Below are 6,000 nucleotides of genomic sequence, written 5' to 3'. Positions count from 1 at the left end.
GTCATGGATTGTCACTTTTTCTTGCATTTTCAACAAGGTGGAATCATATACTTTCATTCTGCCTTCTACCTCCTGCACTTTCTTAGATGTTTCCTCAGTTTCCTTTCTGAGATCCTCCATATCTTTTTTAATCTCTTCAATAATTTCTTTTTTTTAATTCAGTTATCATCTCTCTCATACCTCTCATCATTCTGGCCTCCATTGCTTCTAATTGGTCCTGCATTTTTTCTAATGAAGTAGCCCTTGTACAGGGTTGTTTGTGTTCTGACATTTAAAAAACAGCAAAAATTTAGACCTTACCAAATTCAAATTTAACTATCAGATTCAAAAGAATAGGACTTGCCTTTTATAATAAGCCTAATTTTGCCATCCTCCAAGCTCCCAAAATCAAGATATTTATTTTTAAACTCTTTAAATGTTTCAAAATGGCAGTTGCGACTTTTTGCTGCTCCTTACAATTTTTTTCCCTTTTAAAAACTTCTAAAGTCCACACACATAATATGTCCAATAATACTTATCTTTTTGTCCTCTTCTGAGTTAATTCCAACAATTTTTAATGTCCCGAACACTTTAAAAACCTTATTTTAATTTTGACCTCCAAGCAATGGCCGCTGCTATTTCTCAATGGTGTTATATTCCTAGAGTAGGTTTTCCATCCACTACTTCCTGGTTTACTTGCCACGAAGTCTCATTCACACTAGTAAGGAGATCTCACGATACTTGATGTACTTCCTGTTTTGCTTGAATATGCTTCAGGTCTGTGACGATGGGGCTCTTTTTTCAAAACCTCAAGTAGACCAAACAATAAATTCCTTTCCACTTTTTAGCACTGTCCTTTATATTTACAAAGTCCAAATTTCACCTCTTTTTCCCTTCTTCTTCCAAGCTTTCTAGATTTTCATTTCCCACCTTTTAAATTTACTCCATTAAACTGTAAATAGTCCTGGAGTGAAAGATAGTAATCTGTACCTTCTCTTCCAATTATCCAAATTCCCACCGGTCTTGCGTAGCTTTAGATGTTTAGTAATGTCCAAGAAGGTTAGGATTCTGTCGAGCTTATGTCAAATAAATGACTCTGAAAACTTCTGCAGATGATGAAAATGCAACTCTTCCTGGAGACCCCCTCAAAGAAGCCCCCCCGGGACTCCCTTTTTGCCAAGGTAAATCTCCTCAAAGTTTCCTGTGCATATCTTGGACTAATCTCTGACTGAGAAAAGTAGGCAGTAGGCATTAATTTGTCTTCCACTAACCCAAACAGAAGTTCCAGCCTGCTCCTGTTATGAGAAGCAGCTCAGCTCGACATTTTCCTGCCCCGGAAGTCCCAAGGTTTTGCTTATTTCAAACCTCCAAAGAGGAAAAAAAATGCATTTCTTCACACAGCCATTTTCTCCAGTGAACTGACTGCTACAGTTGGGAGATTAGTTGTAATTCTGGGATTTCTCCAGCCTTCCTAGAGATCGGAGTCTAACATCACTGGATGTACACCACAAGCTTAAACTAGTTCAGTAGTTGTTTCCTCTTCTCAGAGAACTTTGCCCTGACCTGGATGGCCCAAGCTAGCCTGATCTCATCAGATCTTGGAAACCAAGGTGGGTTGGCTTTTGGTTAGTACTTGAATCGCTACACAGAGGCAGGCAGTACAAGCCAACTCAGAGCATTTCTTGCCTTGGATTGCCATAAGTTGGCTGTGACTTGATGGCACATTCTGCATCCACCACCACCACAGCACCTTGGGAACTGTAATTCCCAGGGGCAGGGATGACTGTCAGCAATTTCATAGGATTGCCAATTTCTAAAATTCTTTTGTTGGGCTATACCAAAAACAAAGCTTTAAGCAGATCAGGAGGCAGGGCCACACTGGGAAGTGGTCATGAGTGCTATCCCCCTATTTGTCCTGGGATATCTCATCACATGACTCAGCTGCCATCACCAGTCCTGCATCTCTTGACTCAGTAGAAGAAACAAAATGCAAAGCGTTTTTTACTGTGTTTTGCCTTCCCTGCACCCCTAGTGGATGCAGTCAGAACTGCATTAGAATATTTAAAAATGCATTCAATGAACAGCAGCACAATGCTGGATTTAGGGGCCCTCCAACTGACTTAGGCCCCCTGAACTTTGTCCTCTCAGTCTCCCTATCTGTGACTGTTTCAACACAGGATAAGTGCAGCCTAAAGATGTAGAAAGTGGATAGATCTCAATAGTGATTTCAGTTCTGTTCTTTCATGCAGTTCTGTAGATGTTGCAACACATCTCATGAGCTCTGTATTAATGAGCAAAAGATATTTGCAACTTAAAGCCTCTCTCCTTCAACTGGCATACAAGTGTGAAAGACAGGAATGCAATTTTAAATGTATTTGTATCAAGTTTTTAAATTGGTGATGGCCATATGGGAAAGTGAGTTTGCTATCATTTTTCAGGCCTATGTACGTATTTGTAGTGTTTGATGGTTTCCTATTGTAAGTATCTGTAGGGATCTTTCAGAAATAGTAAGACAGCATAGAAATGGCCAAATAAATATACAAATCAGCTTTCTTGTATCATTCTGTATTACCTGTTCTACCAAAGCACCTTGTTATTCCTCTACCCATCAATATTTTCAGAGAGTTGAACATATTCTAGAATGGCTTTTTCACAAGTTAAAGTCTGCTCCATTTACAGAAATGATGAAGCATGAGTCCCTTAGGTGATTCCCCCTCCTTTAAACAAATAAGCAAACAAGCAAACTGGAGATGTTTTGGGGAAAAATGCACGGCCTTCCCCAGGGCCTTTTTTTTTTTAATGCCAAAGGCTTATTCAGGATCGGTTAAATTAAAAATTGGTCAGTTTCACTTCGTGGATGGCAAAAGATATTGACTTGGCCAATCTGGCCACCTAGATCCATGCCTTGGTAACACCAAGATTGTAATGCATTCTACATGGATCTGTTCTTGGTATCAGCTCAGAGACTCCAGTTGGTACAGAATGCCACAGCTTGCTCATTATCAGGAGCTAGGTGGAGCATATATATTATACCCATCAGAAGAATACAGTACGTACAACGCATCATCAAACAGAAATCAAAAAGTGACAGCTGCCCCTCCCCCACAATTTCCTCATTAAACAGCTGCCCCTCCCCCACACCAGCCCCCACCTCCTGATCAGTAAATGAATGCCTGACGTAGTGGGATTGTACTTTTTTGCTGCCCCTTCTAATACATTAATTGTAACCATCCCAGCATTTTCTTACACATTAAATCCTAACATTTACCTAGCCACCTAACAGCATTTTAGATGCCTATTCTAATACATTAATTGTAAACATATAGCATTTTCTTACACATTAAATCCTAACATTTTTCTATCATCTTCAGTGCCTGTTCTCAGAGTGAGACAAAAGTATTTGACCTTAAAAGGTCAAGTGCTGAAATGTATATCTCGCAGACGTGGGAGGATATTCACCCTGTGAGAGAGAGCAAGAATCTTAGCAAATTATTTAATGCTGACACAGTTTAGACCTGGACAAAATAAACAGATGAAATTAGGTTCTCACGCAATAAATTTCCTGTTCTTATGGTCTGTGATTTAAAATAGCTTTTCCATCAAATTTATGTATGGGCTAATTGTGAGAATAGTGTTTGACCCCCAAAAATGGTCCTAAGAGGTCAAGGGGTTTTATGGCTGTGAAGTGCAGAAAAATGTAGACTTAAGAAAAATGCAAAAGCAGGACAGAGATATACAATTTAGGTTATTTTAAATATAAACAAAGATAGGATTTTCTGACATGTATAGAAACACACAGGTTACAGAATGCCCCACTGGTTTTTTTGTGGATATACTCTGACTGTGTCCAATATGTAGATAAAATAAAATTTTAAATAAAAACAAGCAACAGTAAGCAGTGTTTTAAATGATTTTAGTTCTACATGCCCTGTTAAATGTGCATTCACCCCATGTTCCCCAAGTATTGTTGACAACACAAATATTTACTGCCAACTTTGGTGATTTTTGATATGGTTCCACCAAGATCAGGATCTGAGCCTTTAATTGTATTCAAGTAGGCATTCATTTGCTTTTGATGGAACTCTTAACATCAGAAGATCTGGGGCTTAGTTCTGAGCCATGCAGCTCACTTAATATCTTGGCACACAATACAACTTTTTTCCATCGTCAGCATCCTCCACCTGTTAGCACTCCAAGGAGCTGTCTGGGGGTTACTTGAGCAATGAACAGGGCCCCGGCAGTAGGAGGTTGCCTAGGATTCTATAAGAAAAAGAAGAGCTTATCGTTGCTGCTTTAGGGAGAAGAGGGGGTTGTGGGTCACGGGCAGCCTAGGAACTGATCTCCTTGATGAACCAAGGGTGCAGAGAGAGGAGCGAATTCCACATTTTAATCACTCTCTGTGTAAAATAGTATTTCCTTTTGTCCACCCTGAATATGCTATCAGCCTCGTTGTATTGAGTTCTAGTATTTTGAAAGGGGGAAAAAGTTCTGTTTGTCAACTCTCTCCACCCCTTGCATAATTTTATAAACCTCTATCTTGACCCCACACCCTCCCCCTCCCCTAACATAGCCATCGCTTTTCTAAACTGAAAAGTCACTCATCAGCCTTTCCTCATAGAGAAGGTGCTCCCCCCCCCCCCAACCCCCCCAATCAACTTTGCTGCCCTTCTCTGTACTTTTTCTAGCTCTGCAATGTCCTTTTGGAGATACGGTGACCAGAATTGTACACACTATTCCAAACAAGGCTGCGATATAGATCTATATGGGGGCATTACAATATAGGCTGTTTTATTCTCAATCCCGTTCCCAAGAATACCTACCACAGACTTTGCCTTTTTCACCGCTGCAGCACACAGGGTTGACACTTTCACCAAACTATCCTCAACACACTTGGGATTTTCCCCCCTCTCAGTCACAGCAAGTTCTATCCCTATTAGCTTATACGTGAAGTGGGGATTTTTTTTGACCCACTATGCCATCACCTTACACTTACCAGCACCTCACCCCTAGTTCCTAATCATTTATGAATAAATGAAATAGTCTTGCCCCCGTACCAATCCTTATCGGACCCCGTAGCATACTTCCCTACATTGTGAGAATTGTCCACAGATCCCCACTCTTTACTAACAGTCATTGAACCAGTTTTTTAATCAGAAAGAGAACCCATCCTCTTATCCCATGACTGCTAAGTTTACTCAGGAATCTCTGGCGAGTCTTTCTCAATGAACTCTAAAAGGTTGGTGAGGCAGGACTTCCCTTTGCAGAAGCCATGTAGGTGAAGAGTAGGTGGAATTCACTGCCACAGGAGGTGGTGGCGGCCACAAGTATGGCCACCTTCAAGAGGGGTTTAGATAGAAATATGGAGCACGGGTCCATCGGTGGCTATTAGCCACAGTGTATGTGTGTATATAAATTTTTTTTGCCACTGTGTGACACAGAGTGTTGGACTTGATGGGCCGTTGGCCTGATCCAACATGGCTTCTCTTATGTTCTTATGTTCTTAAGATTAAAAAAACCAAAACAAAAAAACCTGGCACGATTGTGATCTGAGGGTGGAAAAATGTTTTTGTTTCAAACAGTCTTATTAGTAACATATGGCAATAAATTTCAATTTCTTACATCATTAATAATTACTTTTTATCTATCCCATATATTACTTTCTACCCACTCCTCCCCCGTTACTTGACACCCGCCGGTGTTATATACTTAAAATCTTAATATTAAAGGTACCCTTAATTAATAAGAACCAAAATTAATATCCTCCTCCCTCTTGTACTTAGTCATTATCAAAAATTGTCCAATGTCCTTTTATTTTCCACTCTTTTTCTACGTATCTTCTGAACTTTTTCCACTTCATCTTAATTACTTCTAAATCATAGTCTCTTAAGGTTCATGTTAACTTGCCCATTTCACCCCAGTGTCATAACTTTTAAAATCCAATCCCATTTTTCTGGTATTTTTTCTTGCTTCCACAACCGCGCATACAACGTCCTAACTTTTTCCACTCCATCTTAATTACTT

This window comes from Heteronotia binoei, chromosome 6, assembly GCF_032191835.1.
Source record: "Heteronotia binoei isolate CCM8104 ecotype False Entrance Well chromosome 6, APGP_CSIRO_Hbin_v1, whole genome shotgun sequence".
NCBI classification, from domain to species: Eukaryota; Metazoa; Chordata; class Lepidosauria; order Squamata; family Gekkonidae; genus Heteronotia; species Heteronotia binoei.
The sequence above is the reverse complement of the archived record's forward strand: the minus strand, read 5'-3'. Positions refer to the sequence as shown.